This window comes from Perognathus longimembris, chromosome 8 (genome assembly GCF_023159225.1).
Source record: "Perognathus longimembris pacificus isolate PPM17 chromosome 8, ASM2315922v1, whole genome shotgun sequence".
NCBI classification, from domain to species: domain Eukaryota; kingdom Metazoa; phylum Chordata; class Mammalia; order Rodentia; family Heteromyidae; genus Perognathus; species Perognathus longimembris.
In genome coordinates this window covers 14157659-14183557 of record NC_063168.1, presented here as the reverse complement: position 1 = coordinate 14183557, position 25899 = coordinate 14157659, and the positions used below count along the sequence as shown (strand labels likewise).

Sequence of the window (25899 nt, the reverse complement as noted above, 5' to 3'; positions counted from 1 at the left end):
AGAAAGAGAGAAAGAAAGAAAGAAGATGATAACTGTAAGCTGGGCACTGTAATCCTAACTACTCAAGAGGCTGAGATAGGAGGATCACAGTTCAAAGCAGCCAGGCAATAAAGTTCATGAGACTCTTATCTACAATTAGTTACCCCCAAAAAAGCCAGTAATGGAGTTCAAAGTGGTAGAGCACTAGCCTTAAGTGAAAAGGCTCAGGGTGGTTTTACTGCTGCTATTACCCCGGATAGTGTATATACGTGTTTTGGAACTAGGGAAGGGAAAGGGAATATCAAAATTGAGAGAGAGGGCTGGGAAGATAGTTTAGTGGTAGAGTGCTTGCCTAGCATGCGTGAAGCCCTGGGTTCAATTCCTCAGCACCACATAAACAAAACAAAAACAAAAAAAGCCAGAAGAGGTGCTGTGGCTCAAGAGGTAGAGCGCTAGCCTTGAGCAAAAAGAAGCCAGGGACAGTGCTCAGGCCCTGAGTCCAAGCCCCAGGACTGGCAACAAAAACAATTTTTTAAAAAATTGAGAGAGAAAGGATAAAAAGACAAACCATTGCAATAGCAATACTTACAAAAGCAACTGATGTAAACAACTGTACAACTCATGGGAGGGAGGGAAGTGGGAAGGGGGGAGATGAAGGAAAAATGAGGGAGGAGGTAACAAGTTGGATACAAAATGTACTTGCCTTACATATGAAACTGTAACCCCTCCGTACTTCACTTTGACAATAAAGAATTATATATATATAAATATATAAGTATATATTTATATATGTAACATATATATATGTAAGAAAAAGCTCAGGGACAGCACCCAGGCCCTTAGTTCAAGCCCCATGACCACCACCACCACCAACAACAAAAAAGACAGCTGTAGAGAATACGAAATTTGTTCTGCGTTCTCTCTGACCTCTCCAGGGTGTCTGCCTTCTCTTTACTACATCAGACTCGGGAGTCACAGAACTCCGAAGTCTCTCTGGGGACATGGAGGCAGCGTCCTCAAGAAAATCTCTGGGGAGGACCATCAGAAAAGCCACTCGATAACAGAAGTCCTGGGCTCACCCCACTGCCTCTCACAGGGTTGCACAGGCAGCTGCTGATCTTCCCACTGTCCTGGAACATTGTCTTCAAACCTGTCAGCTAAGTTTCCAAGACTGGAAGCCGTTCCGTGCCGGAGGAGCTGCGGCCTCAGGCCTGCCACGCTCACTTTCTAGAAAGGCTCATGATCTATGATGCGCTGCGTGTAGTCTAGGCCAGTCGCCCTCCTTTTTTCTTTCTTTCTATTTATGACTGTACCAGGACTGAGCTCAGAGCCTCTTACCCTCACTCTTTCTTGCTCAAGGCTGGTGTCTCTACCACGTGGGCCATCACACCTCCAGCCTAGCATTTTTCTGGTTAATTGGACGCGGAGTCTCTTGGACTTTTCTACACAGTTCAGCTTCAAACCTCAATCTTCCCTTCCCGGCCTCAGTCCCTCTTTCTCAGCCTCCCACGTAGCTAGGATTACTGGGAAGCAGCCATCCTGAATCAGCTCCTGTGCTCTAGCGACACTGGCCATGGGGAGGCGCCGGTCCCTGTGGGAGCCGGGAGAGGTTTCTCGTCTGAGCCTCTCTCCTGCCCTAGCTAGCCCAGAGCACAAGGTCCTGAGATCAAGCCCTAGTCTCAAGCCAGGCACCAGTGCTTCACGTCTGAAATCCTAGCTACTCAGGAAGTGGAGATTTGAAGATCCAGGTTCAAAGCCAACCCAAGCAGGTAAGTCTGTGAGACTCTTAGCTCCGATTACACACACACAACCAAACGTGGAATGCAAGTATGGGACAAGTGACAGAGTGCCAGCTTTCAGCAAAAAAAAAAAAAAAAAGCTAACAATATAGACCTACCCTATGACCCAGCCATACCACTCCTAGGCATCTATCCTAAACAGCAAAACCTAAGATATCAAAAAGACATTTGTACTTCCATGTTTATCGTGGCACAATTCACAATAGCCAAAATATGGAAACAACCCAGATGCCCCTCCACAGACGAATGGATCCAAAAAATATGGTACCTATACACAATGGAATACTACATAGCGATTAGGAATGGTGAAATATTGTTATTCGCAGGGAAATGGTCAGAACTCGAACAAATAATGTTGAGCGAGACAAGCCTAGAACACAGAAAACAAAGGGGCATGATCTCCCTGATATATGACTGTTAACAAAGGGAGACGGAGAGACAGTAGAGACCAAGTCTGTGAACACTGTATATGTTCTTGATACATTGTATATTGCATATGTGTCTACCTGACCTAGAGAAGGGATAGAAAAACAGGACGTAAGATATCACAAGAAATGTACACACTGCCCTACTATGTAACTGTACCCTTTTTGCACAACACCTTGTAAAAAAATTGTGTTCAATTAATAAACAAACAAACAAAAAAAGCTAAGGGACACTGCTCAGGTCTTGAATTGCAAGCCCATTAAGTAAATAAACACCGCCAAAATTTTACACAGAAAAAAGCCTAACCTAACAAATTCATCTTTCAAGGTTCTTGAAAAGGATGTGGCATCTTGTTTGTTGTTGTTGTTGTTGTTGTTTTCCAGGCCTGGGGCTTGAACTCAAGGCCTGGGCACTGTTCCTGAGCTGCTTTGGCTTAAGGTGAGCACTCTACCACTAAGCCACATTCCCAACACTGTGGGGTCTTGTTGAACATCAGTTCCCAACATCTACAGCTCGCTTATGATGGTGGGGGCCAGAAGAGGACAGATCCAAGCTCATCAAATGAAGGAAGGAGCAGAGCATCACACCACCATAGCGAATGTTTATTGGGCCCCTTGCTCCAGTTAAAAGTTTAGGTGGATTATTATTATTATTATTTTTTTTTTTTGGCCAGTCCTAGGCCGTGAACTCAGAGCCTGAGCACTGTCCCTGGCTTCCTTTTGCTCAAGGCTAGCACTCTGCCACTTGCGCCACAGTGCCACTTGTGGCCATTTTCTGTATATGTGGTGCTGAGGAATCGAACCCAGGGCCTCCTGTATACGAGGCAAGCACTCTTGCCACTAGGCCATATTCCCAGCCCCTAGGTGGATTATTTTATTTCATCGTTTAATTTAAAACCTAATGTCATTTTGGAACCAATGCAACTAAGGCTCAAGGGAGTAAAGGATCCAGTCCCAGGTTACAGAAATGCTGCCTGAGACGCCCAGGGGTGAAGCTCTTAGTAGTTTGGAACTAAATGAGGCTGACATTCAGAAAGGGGCCACAAGAGGGCAGTAGACCAACATGCTATGGACCAGCAGCCCCTTCCCCCGACCTTGGGAGCTTTGGAAGCCTGGAGCAAGTCTTTTGTTGTCATTCAAGTTACAGATTTCCCAGGCAATAGTGGGAAATGGGTAAAAACACAGGGTCTGGGGCCAGACTGCTTGGTTTCAGGATTGCCTCTCATTTATTGGCTGTGTGATCATTTTTCTTCCTGTTTGCCCTCCCTGAGCTTGTTTCCTTCCCTGCAGAGTGGCTCACTTTATTGAGTGACAATACAGTTGGCTGCAGGGAGGTTGCGATGATTACAATGAACATCAGGGTTAGAGTGACAGAAGATAATTAGAGGTAAAGATACTTAATTGAGTTTGGTACAACCAGGTGCAAATTGAGGGTGTAGTCTACTTGAACCCTCCAGTGAAATCCAGGATGGGTGGTGCTGAAGTTAAAGACAGTTGCTCCAATGACAGGTCACACTCCTCTGCTCAGTTTCTACACTGAGTCCATTTCATACCCAGAATCTACTGAAGGAAGGTTCTGGAACTCCATGAGGGAGGACTCTGCCACATACAACAATTGTACGTGGCAGTGATTCCTCCTGGCCTTTCCCAAAAGAGATCTATAGCTATTTGCATGGGTGATCAAGAGCTGGGCCAATGAAATACTTAAACATTTGGGGCTTGATGCAGACCCCGAGTTGACATCAGTAACCCAGAGCCAGCGTGTAATCACAGCTCTTGTTCCAGGAGGAGCAGATGAGGCTAAATGGTAAACGATAATAAATGAAGATTTGGCCAAAGACCAGGATTCACGGGCTCAATGCTGTCCCTGAGCTTTTTTTGCTCAGGGCTGGCTCTCTACTACTCGAGCCACAGTACCAACTTCTGATTTGTTCTGGTTGAGTGGAGAGAAGAATCTTATAAACTATCCAGCCCAGGCTGCTTTGAACCTCCATCTTCATATCTCAGCCCCCTGAACAGCCAGGATTATGGAAGTCATGAGCCTGGCTCTTAGTAGGTTTGTTTTTGGTTTTGATTTTAATTTGTTTTCCCAAATTGACTAATGATGTTGAACATCCTTCATGTTCTTATTAGGTATACTTTCTCTGGTGGAATCAGTCTTATGCCCCTACTTTGCTTTTTTATTTATTTATTTTTTTGGCCAGTCCTAGAGCTTGAACTCAGGGCCTGAGCACTGTCCCTGGCTTCTTTTTGCTCAAGGCTAGCACTCTGCCACTTGAGCCATAGCGCCATTTCTGGCTGTTTTCTATATATGTGGTGCTGGGGAATTGAACCGAGGGCTTCATGTATACGAGGCAAGCAGTCTTGCCACTAGGCCAAATACCCAGCCCCCTATTTTGCTTTTCTTGTTTTATTTTGTTTGGCTTGAACTCTGTGCCTGGGCGCTGTCCCTGAGCTCTTTTGCTTAAGGCTGGCACTTTGCCACTCAGCCACAGCTTCACTTCTGGCTTTTGAGTGGTTGGAGATAAGAGTCTCTTAGGGACTTTTCTGTCTGGACTGGCTTCGAACCATGGTCTTCAGATCTCAGCCTCCTGATTACAGGCATGAATCACTGGTGCCAGAAGTGTGTGTGTGTGTGTGTGTGTGTGTGTGTGTGTGTGTGTGTACGTGTGTCCTGGGGCTTGAACTCAGGGCCTGGGCACTATCTCTGAGCTTTTTTTGTTCAAGGCTAGTGCTCTACTACTTGAACCATAGCTCCACATTTGGTAAGAGTCTCACAGAATTGCTTACCAGAGCTGGCTTTGAACTGTGATCCTCAGATCTCAGCCTCTTGAGTAGCTAGAATTACAGGCATGAGCCACTTGCACCATTTATTTTGCCTTTGTTTGTTTGTCTGATGCAGGTAATAGGGCTTGAACTCATGGCCTGGGTGCTCACCTTGAGCTTTTGTGCTCAAGGCTACACAGCTCCACTTCAGGCTTTTTGGTAGTTAATTGGAGATAAGAGTCTCATGAACTTTCCAGCCTGGGCTGGCTTCGAACCACAATACTTCGGTATCAGCTTCTTGAGTAGCTAGGATTACAGGCGTGAGCTGCCAGCAGTACCAGCTCTTGCTCTTATTTTGCTCTTATTTTCAACGAGTGTACTTGTTCTGTGACTGAGTGAATTTTTTTTATAGATACTGGATACAAGTCCTTATCACATATATGCTGCATTAATACTTTGTTCCAATCAGTGATTTGTCTTTTCATTTTCTTTCCTTTTTTTCCCCTCTCTTTTTGGTTTGTTGTAGACTTGAACTAAGGGCCTGGGCACACTCCCTGAGTTTTTATGCTCAAGGATAGCACTCTACCATTGCAATTGAGCCACTGCGCCACTTCCAGTTTTATTTTGTTGTATTTTGTTTTGCCAGTCCTGGGGCTTGAACTCAGGGCCTGAGCACTGTCCCTGGCTTCCTTTTGCTCAAGGCTAGCACTCTACCACTTGAGCCACTTCCAGCTTTTTCCGTTTATGTGGTGCTGAGGAATCGAACCCAGGGCTTCATGCATGCTAGGCAAGCACTCTACCACTAAGCCACATTGCTAGCCCTCCTCTTCTGGTTTGGAGGTGGTTAATTGAAGACAAGAGTCTCACAGCCTTTTCTGCCTGGGCTGGCTTCAAACCGTGATCCTCAGATCTCAGTCTCTTGAGTAGCCAGGATTACCTGTGTCTGGCATGTCTTCTCATTTTCTTTCTAATTTTTTTCCATTTCCTAGAAGTTTTTCACTAATCTCATTTTTAACAGTGTCTTTCATGAGAAAAAAAGTTTTATTATTTATTTTTTGGCATCGAAAGTTTCTCATTATGTAGCCCAGGCTGGCCTCGAACTCGAAATCTTCCTCCTGGCTCAGCCTCCTGAGTGCTAGGATTACAGAGATGTGTCACCACACCCAGTTTACATTTTAATGCTGATGAAGCTCAGTTTTTCCTTTATAGATCATATTTTTTAGCGTAATGTCTAAGGATTCTTGTCTAACCCCAGGTCATGAAAAGATTTTCTCCTATGCTTGCTTCTAAAAGTTTACAGTAATACTTTATATGTTGAAACCTATAATCAAATTTATTTTACCATGAAATTCTATTACATCATCCAAGAACTATACAATTATATTTTGCATTGAGTTTAAATTCACACAACATAAAATTAACCATTTAAGGTGAGCAACTCGGTGGCATTGAGTGAACTTACAATGTTGCACAACCATCATATCTACTTTCAAAACATTGCCATCACCACCAAAAATCCCATACATGAGCTACAGAGGTGGACCGGCCGCTGAGCTCCTGCCTAGCAAATTCAAGGCTCTGAATGTAAATGCAAAAAGGAAGGAAGGAAAAAGGAAAGGAAAGAAGAGGGACAAAAGGAAGGAGGGTAAAAGAGAAAGAGAAGCAGGGAGGGAGGGAGAAGAAGATAAAGAAAGAAAGGAGGGGGCTGGGAATATGGCCTAGTGGTAAAGTGCTTGCCTTGTATACCTGAAGCTTGGGGTTCGATTCCTCAGCACCACATATATAGAAAATGGCCAGAGGTGTTGCTGTGGGTCAAGTGGCAGAGTGCTAGCCTTGAGCAAAAAGAAGCCAGGGACGGTGCTCAGGCCCTGAGTCCAAGGCCCAGGACTGGCAAACAAACAAAAAAAGGAAGGAGGAAAGAAAGGAAGGAAGAAAGAAAAGGGCCTAACACCTGAAGATCACAGTTCAAAGCCAGCCCAAGCAGATAAATCCAAGAAACTCTTAAACTCTTATTTCCAATTAGCCAGCAAACAACAACACAGAAGTGGAGGTGAAGCTCACGTGATGGGTGCCAGCCTTGAGCAAAAGGCTAAGTGACAGAACAAGACCCTAAATTGAAGCCCCAGTACTGGAATCAACAAATAGATTAGCTAAGTGATTCATTTTACTCGATTGTTTCTTTACAAACTTCTAGAGGGCAATAATGATTAACTCAGTTTCACCCCTGGCCAAGGTCTCCCCGCACAGCCATTCATCCACAATCTTGGCTTATGCTGTAGTACAGCCAGCTAGGAGGCTGGGATCTGGAGGAACGTAGCTCATGGCTCTTCCAAGCAGAAAAGTCTGTGAGATTCCATCTCCAATTAGCCAAAAAAAAGAACAGGGCTTGAGGCATGGCTCAAGTGGCAGGGTACCATCTTGCAAGCATGAAGCTCTGAGTTTAAACCCCAGTAACACACACACACACACACACACACACACACACATACACACACACACAATCAAAACAAATAGGACTTGTTGCCAGGTACCAGGCTACTCCTGCAATCCCAGCTACTCCAGGGATCCCAGCTATTCCTGCAATCCCAGCTACTCCAGTGATCCCAGCTATTCCTGCAATCCCAGCCACTCCTGTAATCCCAGCCACTCCAATAATCCCAGCTGTTCTTGTAATCCCAGCTACTCTTGGATCCCAGCTACTCAGTAATACCAGCTACTCCTGTAATCCTAGCTACTTCTGTAACCCTAGCTTCTCAGGAATCTGGCATAAGAGGAGTGTGATTTGAAGCCAGCAGAAAAGTCCAAGTGATTATTATACCCAATTAACCAGCAAAAAGCTGGACTGAAGATTTGGCTCCAGCGGTAGAGAGCTAGCTAAGCAAGCATGGTAGATTCTTAGTTCAAACCTTAGTGTTGCTTTAAAACACACACACACACACACACACACACACACAGTCATTCTGGCTTCAGAGACTACTTTTGACTAGCTGTGAGGGAGATAATGGCCTTTTTCTCCTTTTCCCAACTGAAAAAAAATCATTGATTTTTCTAATTTGAAAAAAACTAGAGAGACATAAAAATATTTGAAGAAGCTGGGTGCCGGTGGCTCAGGCCTGTAATCCTAGCTACACGGGAGGCTGAGATCTGAGGACAGCGGTCTGAAGCCAGCATGGGCAGGAGAGTCCATGAGCCTCCTAGCTCCAATAAATACGCAGAAAAGGCCGAAGTGGCGCTGTGACTCAAGTGGCAGAGTGCTAGCCTTGAGCAAAAAGAAGCCAGGGACAGTGCTCAGGCCCTGAGTCCAAGCCCCAGGACACACACACACACACACACACACACACACACACTCCTCAGATCCCAGCTTCCTCAGCAGCTAGGATAGTAGGCATGAGCCACCGGCACCAGGCTCCACATCATCTACTACTCCATAGTAGAACCAGGTCTTTGGAGATTAAATTTGCAAATCAGCTTGATGACCAGCAGGCCTGATGTTGGAGAGCCGGTGGGTTGTGCAGCAGGAGGAAGAGGAGCTGGGAGGGGGGGAAGGGGGAGGGTCCTGGCTTGTGGTGCCTGTGTCAGGGGGCCTGGCCGGGGCTGGAGGCTTTGGCGCTTAGGAATATTCCAGACCGGCTGCTGGACCCTCAGGAGTGCGGCCTGGCGCTGGCAGCCTGCGCAGCTGGGGCCTCAAGCTGGCACCAAGCAGCGTCTGGGAGGCGCCCAACCCCTCCCGGCTCCCTGCCTGGGCCTGGGGCTGGCGGGGGCATAGCTGTCCTAGACACTCCCACATTCAGCCACTAGGAGCTCCGGCTGTCAATCATAAGCCCCCGCGGCTCCCGGGCTGGCCCAGGGTGCCTGCAGGCTTCTTAGGCTGCACTCCAGCAGCCGGAGGGCAGGGCCAAGGCCCCGGCTGGCATCTCCCTGCCCGGGACCCTCAACAACAAGCGGGCTGTTTGTCTCCTCTGGCCCTTCGGGAAGCCTAAAGCTGCCTTCCTCCCTGGCTCTCCGCTCATGCTGCTGGGGAGAGAACACCTGACACACAGAGGTGGCGCTGGCCAAGAGCAGAGCCCCTGGGAGGAGGCGAGAAGCCTGGTAGACAGGGAGAGCCATGGATGTGCATGGGTGGGGGTGGGGGTACCTAGATGAGAACATTCAGAGGCAGGGCCATTAAGGGTCCTCTTAAAAGTTGCTATTTTGGCCCAGACTTTTTGGGCTGACTTTGAACTACAATTGTCAGATTTCAGCCTCCTGAGTAGTTTAGGATTACAGGAATAAGCCACTGGTACTGGCCTAAAATAGCTTCTCTTTTCTTTCTTTTGATTTTATGTTTTATGCCAGTCCTGGGGCTTGAACTCAGGACCTGGACTCCATCTCTGGGCTTTTGTGCTCAAGCACTCTACCACTTGAGCCAGATCCATTTCCAGAAGTTTTTTTTATCTGAGTTTGGTTTTGAACCATGATCCTCAGATCTTAAGTAGCTAGGATTACAGGTGCGAGCCACCTGGCTGAAGTAACAACAAAAACAACTCCTCCTCCTCCTCCTCCTCCTCCTCCTCCTCCTCCTCCTCCTCCTCCTCCTCCTCCTCCTCCTCCTCCTCCTCCTCCCCCTCCTCCCCCTCCTCTCCCTCCTTCCTCTCCTCCTCCTCCTCCTCCTTCTCCTCCTCCTCCTCCTCCTTCTCCTCCTCCTCCTCCTCCTCCATTACAGGCAAGAGCCACCAGTGCCTGGCTAAAATAACTTCTTTAAAGGGCTGTATTAGTCAGTTTCTGTCACTGTGACAAGGTAGTTCAACTTAAAATGAGTTTAAAAAGAGGAAAGGTTTCTTTTAGCTCATAGTTCCGTGGCTCAAGTCAACACAGGAGTGCACAGCAGAGGAGAACTACTCGCCTCAAGATGGCTGAGGGGCATAGAGAGGATGAGGCTGGGCTCCCAAGATCCCCTTCAAGGTCACACACTATGACCTAACTTCCTTCCTCTAGGAAACAACTGATATTACAGTCAGTGCACAGTGCTGCTGGAATTTTTTTTGGCTTAGGTGTTGGACATCTTGCATGAAGCTTTCAGCATTTTATTACAAAGTAAGCATTGTGTTACTAGATTTTGCTCATCCGTAGGCTAATGTAAATAATCTGAGCATATTTAAGGCCAGCTACGCTGTGATAAGATGTTCAGCAGATGTGTGTGTGTGCGCGCGCGCGCGTGTGCGTCCACATGTGCGTCCACGTGTGCACCAGTACTGGGATTTGAAAGCAGGGCCTTGCGTTCTTTCACTGAAGACTGAAGGCTCTACCACTTGAGCCTGCGGCCTGTTGTGGTTTCCTGCTGGTCAGCTGGAGATAAGAAATCTCTTCACTTTGTCTGCCCTTGAGGACTTCCAGCCACAACCCTCAGATCACAGCCTCCCTAGGAGATCAGACTTAGACAGAGCTACTGGTGTCAGTCTTTTATTTGTATTCAAATGTATTTTTGTAGGTTTTTGTTTTTTGCCAATCCTGGGGCTTGGACTCTGGGCCTGAGCATTGTCCTGGCTTCTTTTTGCTCAAGGCTAGCACTCTACCTCTTGAGCCACAGCACCACTTCTGGCTTTTTCTATATATCAGGTGCTGAGGAATTGAACCCAGGGCTTCATGTATGCAAGGCAAACACTCTACCACTAGTCCATATTCACAGCACCTCAAATGTATTTTTGTTGGGCACCAGTGGCCCACACCTATAAGCCTAGCTATTCAGGAGGCTGAGATCTGAGGATCACGATTCCAAGCCAGCCTGGGCAGAAAAGTCCCCATAAGACTCTTATCTCCAGTAAACCACTCTAAAAGCAGAAGTGGCCAAGTGGTAGAACACTAGCTTTGAGAGAGAAAGACTCAGGGACAGTGCTCAGTGCCCTGAGTTCAAGCCCCACAACTAACAACAACAACAAATGTATTTTTGAAGCCGGGTGCTGGTGGCTCATGCCTATAATCCTAGCTACTCAGGCAGCTGTGATCTGAGGATCTCAGTTCAAAGGTAGCTTGGGCAAGAAAGTCCATGAGACTCTTATCTCCAACTAACCACCAGAAAACCAGAAGTGGAGCTATGGCTCAAAGTGGTAGAGCACTAGCTTTGAGAGAGAAAGACTCAGGGACAGTGCCTAGGCCCTGAGTTCAAGCTGCACAACTGACAAAAAAATATATATATATATATTTTTTTTTGACTTGTGACCACACAGCAGTGGCTCATGCCTATAACCCTAGCTATTCAGAAAGTTAGTTATTCGAGTTAGAGGATCAAAGTTAAAAGCCAGCGGAGCAGGAGCATCCATGAGATTCCATTTCTAATTAACCAGCAAAATGTGGAACTGGAGGTGTGGCTCAAGTGGTACAATACCTACATAGTAAATACAAGGCCCTGAAGCCCTTGAGCTCAAACGCTAGTATCGTCACGACCGCCAAAAAAAGAAAAAAAGAAGAGAGAGATGTTAATTAAAAAGCACTAATAAAAGATGTTTAAAAGTAAATATAACTTGCATACTGGCAGAAAGAAAAAAGTACTAAGAAAAAAACTCAAGTTTTAAAAATCACTGTTTCTTTGGTGTGTGTGTATGTGTGTGTGTGTGTGTGTGTGTGTGTGTGTGTGTATTAGACCTGAGCTTGAATATAGGGCCTGGGTGCTGAGATTCTTTTTCTCAAGACTAGAGCTCTACCACTTGAGCCACAGTGCTATATCCAGCTTTTTCTGAGGAGTTTATTGGAGATAAAAGTATCACGGACTCCTGCCTGGGCTGGCTTTGAACCACAGTCCTCACATCTCGGCCTCCTGAGTAGCTAGGATTATAGGCCTGAGCCACTGATGTCCAGCTAAAATCATTGTTTTAAAACAAACAAGCAACAACAAAACAGGGAACTGGGAATGTGGCTTAGTGGTAGAGTGCTTGCCTAGCATACATGAAGGCTCCATTCCTCAGCACCAAATAAACAGAAAAAGCCAGAAGTGGCACTGGGGCTTAAGTGGCAGAGTGCTAGTCTTGAGCAGAAGAAGCTCAGGGACCCTGCCCAGGCCCTGAGTTCAAGCTCCAGAACTGGCAAAACAAAAACAAAAAAATTGAAATGATGTCTTAGAATTTGTATTTCCTTGACATTTAATGAGGAAATTTGTGTGCCCATGACAGTCATTCATGAATTCCTGCTCAGATCTTTTGCTGCTATTTCTTTTGCATTTGGGCCCCCTCTGTAGTAGTTCTTTATATAAATCGTGTGTGTGTGCGCGCGTGCGCGCGCACGCACGCGCGCACCTATGGGCACATGCACATGTGCACCAGCATTAGGGCCTGGGCACTATCACTTAGCTTTTTCGCTCAGTGTTGGCACTCTACCACTTGAGCCACAGCTCCATTTCCAGCTTTTTGCTAGTTAATTGGAGGCAAGAGTCTGACAGAAGGGCTGGGAATATGGCCTACTGGCAAGAGTGCTTGCCTCCTATACATGAAGCCCTGGGTTCCATTCCTCAGCACCACATATATAGAAAAGGCCAGAAGTGGCGCTGTGGCTCAAGTGGTAGAGTGCTAGCCTTGAGCAAAAAGAAGCCAGGGATGGTGCTCAGGCCCAAAGTCCAAGCCCCAGGACTGGCAAAGAAAAAAATAAGAGTCTCCACAGACTTTCCTGCCCAGCTGGGCTGGCTTCAAACCACAATCCTCAGATCTCAGCCTCCTAAGTAGCAACCTAAGTAGCAAGGATTGCAGGTGTGAGTCTTTGGCACCCAGCTATATACATCTTTTTTTGTTTTGTTTTGGGGCAGTCCTGGGCTTGAAATCAGAGCCTGAGCACTGTCCTTGAACTTCTTTTCCTCAAGTCTAGCATGCTACCATTTGAGCCACAGTGCCCATTCCAGCTTTTTCTGTTTATGTGGTACTGAGGAATTGAACCTAGGGCTTCATGCATGCTAGGCAAGCACTCTACCACTAAACCACATTCCCAGCCCTATATTGAAAATTTGTGCTGCAATCATTTCCTGTTGGAAATCTAGCCAATGATGCTCTTAGATTAACATTTTTAGAATATATATATAATCGTTGAGGCTACATACAGGATTTGTTTTTAATTAAAGCATATGTGCATACAGTTTTTCAAAGTCTAACAATGGTTTTAAAAGTATGTAATGAAATCATCAGTCAGCTTCTTCCTCCCTCCTTTCCCCTTTTCTCTCCTCCTCAGCTCCCAGAGACAGCCAACGTTAATTGGTTTCATTCTGTAAATTACCATTTATGTCTATATTTAAAAATATTCATGTGCTACTATCTCCTGATAATTGGCCTTATTTATTATTCATTCATTATTCACTGATTTCCTCTAATGTTGCAAAAAAAAAAAAGGGGGTCCTTTGGGGTTTTGTTTTTGTGTTCCTTAAAAAAAAAAAAAATCAACCTTCATTTTTTTTTTTTTTTTTTTTGCCAGTCCTGGGCCTTGGACTCAGGACCTGAGCACTGTCCCTGGCTTCTTTTTGCTCAAGGCTAGCACTCTGCCACTTGAGCCACGGCGCCACTTCTGGCCACATTCTATATATGTGGTGCTGGGGAATTGAACCCAGGGCTTCATGTATACAAGGCAAGCTCTCTTGCCACTAGGCCATATTCCCAGCCCTCAACCTTCATTTTATACCTATCTCCTAAATAGATCATACTTTTTGGTGAAATCCACAGTCAACTTTTTCTTGACAGAAGCAGGGGAGATATTGTGATTGTATTTCTTCTTTGTGTGTGTTTCCTTGAATGAGAAGGAGAGAGAGACAGAGAGAGAAAGCGCGCGACTGTATAGCCTAGGCTAGAACTCTCAATGCTCTTGCCTCAGCCTCCCAGAGCTTCCTTTGCTCAAGGCTAGCGCTCTACCACTGGAGCCACAGAGCCACTTCCAGCTTTTCTTTTTTTAGTAGTTTACTGGAGATAAGAGTCTCCTGGACTTTCCTGCCCCAGGTTGGCTTTGAACCATGATCCTCAGATCTTAGCCTCCTGAGTAGCTACAGGCATGAGCCACCAGCACCCAGCTTAGTTTTTTTTCTTGATTTTTTTTTCCCCCAGTTCTAGGGCTTACACTCAGGGCCTGGCTACTGAGCTTCTTTTGCACAAGGCTAGCACCACTTGAACCACAGCGCCACTTCTGGCTTTTTCTTTTGTGTGGTGCTGAGGAATTGAACCCAGGGCTTCATTCATGCTAGGCAAGCACCCTACCGCTAAGCCACATTCCCAGCTCTAGCTTGTCTTTTATTTGCAAGTACAATAATGTTTTTAAGCTTCATTTATGCTTCATTGATAGTATAGCATTTGTGGGATGATTTCTTGGATTAAAAAACAAAAAGCATCACCATAAAAGAAAAGCATCATCATAACCCAGGCCCTTGTGGCTCACCACACCTGTAATCCTAACTACTGACGAGGCTGAACCTGAGGACAGCAGTACAAGCCAGCCTGGACAGGAAAGTCCATGAGACTCTTATCCCCAATTAACCACCAAAAAGCTGGAAGTGGAGCTGTGGCTCAAGTCATAGAGTGCTAGCCTTGAGCAAATAAAAACTCTGGGATAGTGCCCAGGCCCTAAGTTCAAGCCCCAGAACTCTCTCTCTCTCTCTCTCTCTCTCTCTTTCTCTCTCTCTCTCTGTCTCTCTCTCTCTCTCTCTCTCTCTCACACACACACACACACACACACACACACACACACCAGAGTATTGGGTAAATAGAGAAGGTGAATAAGAATGAAAATGTAGGGCTGGGGATATAGCCTAGTGGCAAGAGTGCCTGCCTCGGATACACGAGGCCCTAGGTTCGATTCCCCAGCACCACATATACAGAAAACGGCCAGAAGCGGCGCTGTGGCTCAAGTGGCAGAGTGCTAGCCTTGAGCGGGAAGAAGCCAGGGACAGTGCTCAGGCCCTGAGTCCAAGGCCCAGGACTGGCCAAAAAAAAAAAAAGAATGAAAATGTATTCTGGGTACTATGTATACATATATAAAAACAGAACTATGAAACCTGCTCAGAAGTAGGCAAGTAGGGAAATAATAAGACCCTTCTGGTACAATTACTGTATGCTAGTAAACATTTTATTTTTTTAAAGAACTGGGCACTAGTGGCTCACACCTGTAATCCTAGCTACTCAGAAGGTTGAGATCTGAAGGTCACAGTCCCAAGCCAGCCCAGGCAGGAAAGTCCATGATACTCTTCTTAACCATCAAAAAGCTGGAAGTAGAGCTGAGGCTTAAGAGCACCAGCCTAGAGTTAAAAGCTAAGGGACAGTGCCCAGGCTCTGACTTCAAGCCCTTGTATGTATGTATCCATAAATATATGCATATATACCCACTGAGCTGCCGTCCTCGCCCCAACTTGAAATGGGGACTGAGGACATCTTTGTGAGCCACACAGCCCTCTCAAGAAGCAGGATGGTACTGATGGGTGCTGATGTAAGGCGAGCCCTGGGCCACAGGGCTCTGCTTCTGTGATGATGACATGGAGCATTCTTGAAGGGTGGCTCCTGACCCTCTCTGCCCATCAGAACCAGCTGCTGATGGCAGGTCATCTCTGGAGGTTCTGACCCAACAGGTCAGAGTGGGATTCGAAGTATCAGCTGCTTTTCCAGTGCTGCCTAAGCGACTGTCCCACGCCGGCTGCACTGAGCCACAGGGAAGCCCGGGAGAAGCCCTTGCTGGATCCTAAGAAGATCCCCAGGGCTGCCAGGGAGCGCTGAGCCATGGGCACAGATGGTGGTGCCGGCTGGACGGGAGCCGTGGCAGCAGTTTTCAGCTCCCCCTCGCTGCGTGGCTCCTGCAGGAGCCTCTCCCCAGCCAGCGGGGCCCCCAACCAGCCACGATGAGATCAGCTCAGAGTGCAGGGGTCACAGCTGTGCACCTGGCAGGCAGCCGTCGAGCGGATCCGCGCAGCCTCTGAGACACTAAGCAGACAGTTGCGGGGGTGGGCTGGGCTGGGGTCAGCTGTCGAGGGGCCAGCTTAGTGTAGAGGCATTGCAGACCTTGGGGAGTGAGGGCTTCCAGCTGGGACATGATGCATTGCATAAAACATTTTTTGAAAGTTTTTGACTCCGTTAAAGTAACCCACAATGCTCATTTAAAACAAACCAAAATAAAATTCACTAGTGGGCTGGGAATATGGCCTAGTGGCAAGAGTGCTTGCCTCATAAACACGAAGCCCTGGGTTCGATTCCCCAGCACCACATATATGGAAAATGGCCAGAAGTGGCGCTGTGGCTCAAGTGGCAGAGTGCTAGCCTTGAGCAGAAAGAAACCAGGGACAGTGCTCGGGCCCTGAGTCCAAGGCTCAGGACTGGCAAAAAAAACAACAACAAAAACAAAAACAAAATTCACTAGTACAGAACAACCGGAAATCACATGAGATTCACCAATCAGGGATAATCTCTGTTGACATCTTGGAATATAGTCCTGCGTCATTGGCCAAAAAGCTCATGACTCGTTGACTCGATTGCCTATGTGCCAGCACCAGAGTGGGCCTGCACACAGTAGGAGAGCTGTGTAGCGCATGGGCTCTGGGAGATAGCCACCTTCCAAGACCACCTTCCTATGTCAGGTCTAGTGTTGATTGAGATGAGAAAATAGCTGGATTTCCAGGCCTGTGTAGGTCACCACCCCACCAGCTGTTGAGTGTTTACTCCAGAGCCAGCAAAAGCTGAGCTTGGATTTATCACCTCTTAACATCCCGCCGTGACACAGGAGGTGTGCTCCTATACCTCCCCCGACCCCTCACAGGTGACCAAACAGGCCAGAACCTGCCCAGGGAGGCCAAGATCTGAGAATCATGGTTCAAAGCTAGCCAGAGCAGACAGATCTGTGAAACTCTTATCTTCACTTAACCAGCAAAAAGCCAGAAGCAGAAGCATGGCTCAAGTGATAGTGTCGGCTTTGAATGAGAAAGCTAAGTGAGAAAGTAAGGTCAAAGCCCAGAGTACAGGCACAAAAGTCTCTCTTGGCATATATTAATTAAACAACAAAAAATTGGCCAGCCATTAGGCCTTCATTGTTTCTTTAGGACCATGTAAGCAAATATCATTATATGTTTCTATTCCTGCTTTTTTGTTTTTTGTCAGTTGTGGGGCTGGAACTCAGGGCCTGAGCACTGTCCCTGAGCTCAGGCCCCTCAACTGACACCAACAAAATGCTACATCTCGGATAGCCAGTGGCTCATGTCTATAATCCTAGCTACTCGGGAAGCTGAGATGTGAAAATCAGGGTTCAGAGCCAGCCCTGGACAGGAAAGTCCTTGAGACTTTTATCTCCAAAGAACCACAAGTGGCATTGTAGCTCAACGTGGTAGAGCGCTATCCTTGAGCAAAAAAGCTCAGGGACAGCTCCTGAGTTCAAGTTCTACCACCATCAACAACAAAAAAAATAAAGGAAGGAAGGAAGGTAGTACACTATCCTACACCTTACTTATTTTCCTTTTAGCTGTCTATTTTGGAAGGACTTCATTGAGGTAGTATGTCTCAGCTTTTCACAACTGTATAATACTCTGTTGTGTAAATAAAATCTTCAACCACTTTGCAAACAACATTTGTGTTGTTTCCATCATAATTAGTTTGGCAACAAATTGCCTTATTTGTATGCTATTTCCCAGTTCATAGTCAGACCTGGGGATAGATTCCTAGAAGCTTGCTAAATCAAAGGGAAAGATTATATCCACTTTGGGCTGGGAAGAGTTTTCTTTTCTTTTCTTTTCTTTCTTTCTTTTTTTTTCTTTTGGCCAGTCCTGGGCCTTGGACTCAGGGCCTGAGCACTGTCCCTGGCTTCTTTTTGCTCAAGGCTAGCACTCTGCCACTTGAGCCACAGCGCCACTTTTGGCCATTTTCTGTATATGTGGTGCTGGGGAATTGAACCCAGGGCCTCATGTATACGAGGCAAGCACTCTTGCCACTAGGCCATATCCCCAGCCCCTGGGAGGAGTTTTCATGAGGGTTTAAGCTCAGAGCCTTCCACTTGCTAGGAAGATGCTCTACCAGCTGAGCCATGCCTCCAGCCCAAAGATATTATTATTATTATTATTGTTGTTATTATTATTTTGCCAGTCCTGGGGCCTGAACTCAGGGTCTGAGCACTGTCCCTGGCTTCTTTTTGCCCAAGGCTAGCACTCTGCCACTTGAGCCACAGCGCCACTTCTGGCTTTTTCTATATATGTGGTGCTGGGGAATTGAACCCAGGGCCTCATGTATAAGAGGCAAGCACTCTTGCCACTAGGCCATATCCCCAGCCCAACAATGAGTTTTCTTGGATGCTTTTTTGGTCCCATTTGTGAGATTGATGTTGTCCTTAATGATGAGAAAACCAGGAGAATGGCAGAAATGAAAACCGAAGATGGCAAAGTAGAAAAACATTATCTTTTCTATGATGGAGAATCTGTTTCAGGAAAGATAAACCTAGCCTTTAAGCAACCTGGAAAGAGGCTAGAACATCAAGGAATTAGAATTGAATTTGTGGGTCAAATTGAACTTTTCAATGACAAGAGTAATACTCATGAATTTGTAAGTCTAGTGAAAGAACTAGCCCTACCTGGAGAACTAACTGACTCAGAGCAGAAGTTATGATTTTTGAATTAATGCAAGTTGAAAAGCCATCTGATGTTGGGATCCAGCCTTTAGACTTGACGGGGGGGGGGGGGGTGGGGTGGGGGGGGCTTGACGCCCTTCCCCCAAGCCCTAGGGGAATGCAGAAGCAGGCTACGGTTCTCTGGGTCCGGAACCAGAAGAACTGGCTTTGCACCCAGCCCCCAACTCTCTCTCGTCTGCCCAGGCGCCTCCCAGTCTCACCCTGGCTTGGCGCTTTCGAGTGACGTTAGCTCAAGGGGATCATGTGACAGCTTTCAGCCTATCGGCGTCCTGGCCGATCGCCTTTCCCTTCCTATCACTTCCCTTTACCCTCACCTTAATAAATCAGTTGGCTCTGGAAGCCTTCTCCGAGACTCGCGTACGCCTGACTTTATTTACCGGTAAGGAGGTGGGCACGCTTTCTCGTTAGGCCGCACGCGCATGTGAGGTCGGCCCTGACCCCTCCGTCCCATCCTGGCTATCTGCCGGCCGGGTGTCCAGGAGAGAGGACGAGAAAAGGGGGTGGCAAGAAACTTAACTGAGCCTTGATCCCCACGCCGGGAGAGGTGACCGAGCCCGACATTTTGGCGCCCACGTGGTTTCACGAACCCACGCGAGCAAGTCCGGCTCCCGACCGACCCTCACGAAATTAGGTTGGAAACCCTGGGACACGCGGTCCCCCCATTCCAGGTCAGAAAGAGGATGGGACACGTTTAAAGTAGGCGAAGCAATTCGCCTCTTAAAATCCTGAAGTTCACCCTCCAAAACGTGGGGATGAATATCTCAGAACCATGTGCCACGCTTATGTGGCAGGAGCTAAATCTCAGGGTCCCGTGGCTAACTGGAGCCAACCCACTCTTGTGGGAAACTTGGGACCGACTACAGCCGGAGGTAGAGGAGACAGAATGGGGAGAAGAACTCCAACTCGTAGCCTTACAGGCTATTAAAACTCTTAAGGCTTGCTTCTCTTGAGACGGGGGGGGGGGGGGGGGGGGGGGGGAGGGGAGTCCCTGGATTCAGGAGAGGGCAGCCGGAGGGAATTTTGATCTGGAGGGGGCCCCGACACCCCGGTCCGAGAGGCCCAGGGACGAACGTCCCCGGGACCCCAAGCCAGACGCAGCTCCCGCGGCAGCCAGGAGACTCGCACCGCAGCCGCCGGCTCACTACCCCTCCCCCACGAGAGGCCCGGCTCGGCTCTATACATATGCAGATTTTGGCAGCCTCAGCGGCGGTAGCCAAAAACAAATGGCCTGGCCACTTAAATTCAGAGCCTTTACCCCTTCGTGGGAGTTGCAGGAAACTACAGATTTCCATGAGTTCAGGAGGATGGTTCTTGAGAGAGGCGGGCCGAACGCGCCCTGGGCAGAACATCTGCTTTACGGCCTGAGTTTCAGATTCCCTACCAACCAAGGCAATAAACAGCCTGAGGCCCTTTGCTGGGCAGTCCCCATTGTGGCACCCGGGCGCCCCAATTTGGGTGGAACAGTGGCCTATTCCCTCAAACAAATTAGAAAAGTTAAAGGAAATAGTTTTAGAACAACTGTCCCTCGGGCATATTAGACCTTTGCTGAGCCCTTGGAACACCCCTGTATTTGTTGTACAAAAGGCCTCAGGTAAATGGAGGATGGTACAGGACCTAAGGAAAATCAATGAGCGGATAGTCCCCGCAGGCACCCCCTTAAGGGGGCTGCCATGGATCCCCTCTATTCCTCGGGATCTTAATCTTATTATACTTGACATCAAGGACTGTTTCTTTTCCATTCCCCTCGACCCCCAGGATTGCGAGAAGTTTGCTTTCTCTGTGCCCTCGGTTAACGACCAGTGGCCTGATCAGAGGTATGAGTGGGTAGTATTACTTCAGGGCATGATTAATAGTCCTGCCTTCTGCCAACATTATGTGTCACAAGTTCTCCAACCCCTTCAGAACCAGTCAGATATTGTTTTGTTCGTTTACATGGACGATATTATTATTGGATCAGCAGATGTTCAAGTGCTAGACTTGGCCTATAGCAAGGTACAAACACTCCTACAAAGAGGAGGGCTGCATATAGCCAGTGACAAGGTTCAGAAAGTATACCCCTTTAAGATCTTGGGGGCAGAGCTTAAACTAGACTCTGTGTGCCCCCTTAAGCCCCAGTTATCCTTCCAGGCATCTTATACTCTGGTGGAGATGCAAAGACTGTTAGGTGAGATTAATTGGCTAAGACCCTGGCTTTACCTGCCTACAGAGGAGCTGCTTCCGCTCCATGACGCTTTGAAGGGCAAAGCACCCACTGATGTTATTACAATAACTCCATCACTTCAAACAGCCTTCCAGAAAATCCAATTGGCCCTAAATAAGGCACAGCTGGCATGCTACAAGCCTGAGTGCCCACTTTGCCTTTGGATCCTCCCCGGGTCTGAACTTTCCTCAGCTGCAGTCACCCAATCAGGCGAGCCCCTTCAATGGGTGCACGCATCAGTGGGAGGAGCTCCCAGAGTTTATTCCCAGCTAGACCAGCTAGCTGACTTGGTAATTAAGGGCAAGGATACTTCCCTGAGACATTATGGGCGAGATCCTGATGGGCTAACTATTCACTGCCGGTTGTCAGATTTTGAATGGGTCAGAAGGAATAATGCACGTGTGTCCAGTGCCCTGGAGGGCTTTAGGGCAAGGTAGATTGCCACTATGGCACTTCGAGATGGGTGACCTCATTTTCCAGGCTACAATGGACACCCCCTGTGCTTTTCTCTACCAAGCCTCTTGTCAAGGCTGCCAATGTGTTTACAGATGGGGGACGAGCTGGCTCTGCCGTAGTGGTACGCTCCACCTCGCCCCCTGCTGGTGGGAAAGAAAACACCCATTACTTTGAAGCCTTCACTGGCTCTGCACAATTTAAAGAATTGTACGCAGTCGCCCTGGCACTGACCCATGTCAAACAGCCAATGAACTTGTTTTCTGATAGTCTGTATGTGGTTAATTTGCTACCCAACCTGGTATGTTCATACATTAAATTAGATGAAAACCCAATCACTCCTCTGATGATCCAAGTCAGGTCTCTGTTAAAAGAGCGGGGTGAGCCTATATTTTTACAGCATCTTCGTGGACACCAAGGACTGCCTGGGGACCTGGCACAAGGTAATCGTATGGCTGACCAGCTGGCCACTAATGGAACCATTATAGCTCTGGCCATTGTACAACCTCAAAACCTTCAAATGGCCAAAGGACTCCATGAGCGTACTCACTTAAATTGGAGAGGGTTACATCAGAGATTTCCTTCAATTCCTATAAAAGACTAAAAAAAGATTATAAGGACTTGTAAATCGTGTATGCCTTTCGTGCAAGTCCCTCCCCTGCAACCTCCAGGGGTGAACCCAAGAGGTTTGAAACCTAACCTAATTTGGCAGACTGATGTAACCCACTACGCTCCTTTTGGAAGGCTAAAATATATATTTATGTTTATTGACACATGCTCTGGCACGTGTTGAGCCTCTCTGCATATGGGGGAAAGAGCACAGCATGCTGAAAGCCACTTCTTACAATGTTTTGCTATCCTAGGGCTGCCTTTACAGGTGAAAACAGATAATGGACCTTGCTTCAGCAGTAAGCCTTTAAAGGCCTTTTTCCAAATGTGGAATACTAAACATACCACTGGAATACCATACAACCCAAAGGGTCAAGCCATAATTGAGAGGCATAATAAGACCCTGAAGGATCAATTATTAAAACAAAAAGGGGGGGGGAAGCCCCCATGACCAGCTGAGGACAGCGATGTTTACATTGAATATTTTAAATTTCTCTAAGGACCAACCTCTGTCGGCTTTCCAGAGACAATGGTCAAGCCAAACACCCTACTGAAAGGTGGAAGTCCATTGGAAGGATCCCCTTACAGGGGCATGGCGAGGTCCAGACCCACTTATCAGTGCCGGAAGGGGCTTCACTTGCGTTTTCCCCACTGGGGAACCAAATCCAATCTGGATACCAGCTAGAGACGTAAAATATTGTTCATCAGAATAGCCACCCAAGGGCACCTGCCCTTGAGGGATGTCTCCCCTTGTTTCCTCTCAGGAAAGCAAAGACCATGGTGGAATTTTCTATGGAGAAACAGGAAAGCCTGCCTGTATCAGCGATGGACCCAGTGTCGGCCCTGTTTCTTCCCTGGACCTTGCCTGGCGCCCTTTGGAGTAATGTTTGCTGTGGCAGTGTGGCCCACAGCCTTGCACAAGGACCAAAGGCAAATTTTGCTCGCTGTTGATCCTTCCTTCACTCCCCCCTTTGCTGCTTATCTTAGGGGTCCCCATTGGAGGGAAATAGGAGCTAAAGGACTTGGACACCTTAATGTTTTATTATAAATGTTTACAATAAGCAAGGGATTGGCACCTTGCTGCAATGTTTACTATAAAGTGTTTACTAACCTCAGTTGTTAAGTTACCAGCACCCTGGCTGCCACATCGCCAGGACCTGAACATGCCTTTACCTCACCATCAAGGGAAGGAAGACCCATCTGCGCTACCTTGAGTGACACCAGAATGGACCAGGATTCCTTTATTTCCCGTGGACTGAGCCAGATAAGAGACCCTCCGTTGCTTTGTGCCTGTGTTGTAATTGCTCATGTTTGCATTTGCCTTGTATTACGATTGCTTATGCTCATGTCTGCTTTATGCTCCCATTTACATTATGTTTACATTGCCCTGTGCTAGACACATGGGTCTCTTATATTGTAAGCGATAGGCCAGAGCTGTCTGGGTACCAAGTGGCCTTTGGCCTTTTAGCCATATAGGAACCCCATGAGGCTCGTCACTCGACCCCTAGGACCTGCTGCTCGCTGAGGTCCGCTGGCATGAGAGAAAATTATCAGGGCTTTCTTTCAAGTGCCAATCCCACTCTCCCCGAGTCCTCTCATTGGGCCCGCAAGCCCGGCAGGAAGGTCAGCCTAAAGAGCTAGGGCGTTAGCCCAAGACGGGTACGACTCCCCATGGGGGGGCAACCTAAGACACGGCGCGCTCTCGAGTAGGGCGCCTCCTGCTGATCAAAGAAAAAATAATAAAAATTAAATATAAAAGAGGCAGATGTTGGGATCCGGCCTTTAGACTTGACCGGGGGGCGGGGCGGGGGGGGGCTTGACGCCCTTCCCCCAAGTCCTAGGGGAATGCGGAAGCAGGCTACGGTTCTCTGGGTCCGGAACCAGAAGAACCGGCTTTGCACCCAGCCCCCAACTCTCTTGTCCGCCCAGGCGCCTCCCAGTCTCGCCCTGGCTTGGCGCTTTCGAGTGACGTTAGCTCAAGGGGATCATGTGACAGCTTTCAGCCTATCGGCGTCCTGGCCGATCGCCTTCTCTCGCTATCATCTCCCTTTACCCCCGCCTTAATAAATCAGTTGGCTCTGGAAGCCTTCTCCGAGACTCGCGTATGCCTGACTTTATTTACCAGTAAGGAGGTGGGCACGCTTTCTCGTTAGGCCACACGTGTGTGAGGTCGGCCCTGACCCCTCCGTCCCACCCTGGCTATCTGCCGGCCGGGTGTCCAGGAGAGAGGATGAGAAAAGGGGCTGGCAAGAAACTTAGCTGAGCCTTGATCCCCACGCCGGGAGAGGTGACCGAGCCCGACAATCTGAGTCTTACATTGGTGCCAAGGTCTGCTTGAGGTATTTTCTTAAGGTGACAGTAGTGAGGAGACTGACAGATATGGTGAACACATGCCTTCTCAATACGTTGAGAATTGTATTTTTACATATGCTTTCCAGATATATATATGGAATGTTTCACTGTAGGTGTTTTGGGGCCTACCATTTCATGGCTTCTCGCATTTTATCTCTTTTGGAGTCTTCTGCAGTTTTAATATTAATTTTTTTTGCCAAGGGATTAATTATGTGGCATGTCATTGTGGCACTCTTTCCCCCCATATTAAGTATCCATTCCACTACTCTCCAGCAGTACCACATTTGTTGCAATGTAGAGGTGACATATGTTGGCATATTAGAACTTATTAAAACTTTGTAATTCTTTGAAACGTATGTGTTTTTAAATTTAAGGAATAGTTTTGCCATGTGTATGCAAATACCATTTTCTTGACTTTACAGATTTATTTTCAGTAGAAAATCAAGGGTGGCGGACACAGCAGGTCTGTGACACATATGTAGTTAACCAGACCTGGACAATTTTACGTGTGGTATGTGGATCTCTGGCTAGTTCAAAGTCACATTTAAACATCATCCTATTTTTCTTTAACGCTAAATTCAGTATCTTTAGAGAAGACTGCAATTATCTGTTCAAATGCATGGGGTCTGGTGGCAGATACACTAAATGTGGACCATGGGAATCAAAATGAGGCCTGCTATGTGAAAACTACTTTCACTTAATAAAGTTCATTGGTTTTTGTAAAAAACAAAAAAACGACTTTCCCAGGAAAGACCATTCAGAACCCTGGAGCAGTTCCTAGGTGGGGTGAATTGACTTTGCAAAGTAAACAGATCCAAGTGTGCAAGGATAAACTGTGTGGATTCTGTGGTACCCCCTCCCTCATCCAGGAATATAGACAATGGGTTTCATAGCTGAATCCTGCCCTACAAAGTGCTCTGGAAAAGGGCTGACTTGCCCAGTGTTGTGTCCCCTCACTGGTGGCAGTTCATATTCAACCACACACCAGAGTAGGAGTACAAAGGTACTGGCCCCTATTATTTCAATTCTGACAGACCTAAGGTGTATTCTAGCTTCAGCGTTCCCTATAGGACTGAGGACTCTACTGAAATAACTTCACATGCAACTTCTCCATCTGCCCAACACACACACACACACACACACACACACACACACACACACATACACACACACAATGCGGAAGGTAAAAATTTCATTATTAGTTTATCTTCAGAAAGAAGCACTGCTTACTGCTTGGTGAATATTGCTTCAAATTCTCCTCTCTCTCTCTCTCTCTCTCTCTCTCTCTCTCATAATTTGGAAAAAAGAATTATAATTAATTAATGCTATGTAAAATAAAACCACAAAAACAAGATGACTAGAAATGAGCATGGAGACAATGCCAGAATTTAACAACAGAGATCTCCACAGCAAAAGCAAATTCCCATGAATAAACTAATGTGTATGAGGGAGGTATAGTACTTTTAAAACTATGATGAGTGGAAAGTACTCATGAGCCATCCTCTCTTTCAAATAAGAGAGAAAAATAAAATAAATACGATAAAAATTTTCCAAGAATAATAACACAAAATGGTTAGATGCCAGAAAGATCATATCAAACTAAGTTTTGTTAGAGGAAATAGCAAATAACATTATGTTTTTGTTTGTTTTGTGTTGGACCTGGCACTATCCCTGAGCTTTTGTGCTCAAGCTAGGGCTCAACCACTTGAGCCATAATTCCACTTCCAGTTTT

General features: G+C 47.1%; 1 long non-coding RNA gene across 1 annotated transcript; it reads right to left on the bottom strand.

Moving 5' to 3' along the window:
* Positions 1 to 2706: 2706 nt before the first annotated feature.
* Positions 2707 to 24368, bottom strand: LOC125356847. The gene is made up of 3 exons (XR_007211966.1): positions 24204 to 24368; positions 6969 to 6975; positions 2707 to 2716 (listed from the first exon to the last, which is right to left on the bottom strand). It is a non-coding gene; the product is annotated as an uncharacterized LOC125356847 (long non-coding RNA).
* Positions 24369 to 25899: the final 1531 nt, after the last annotated feature.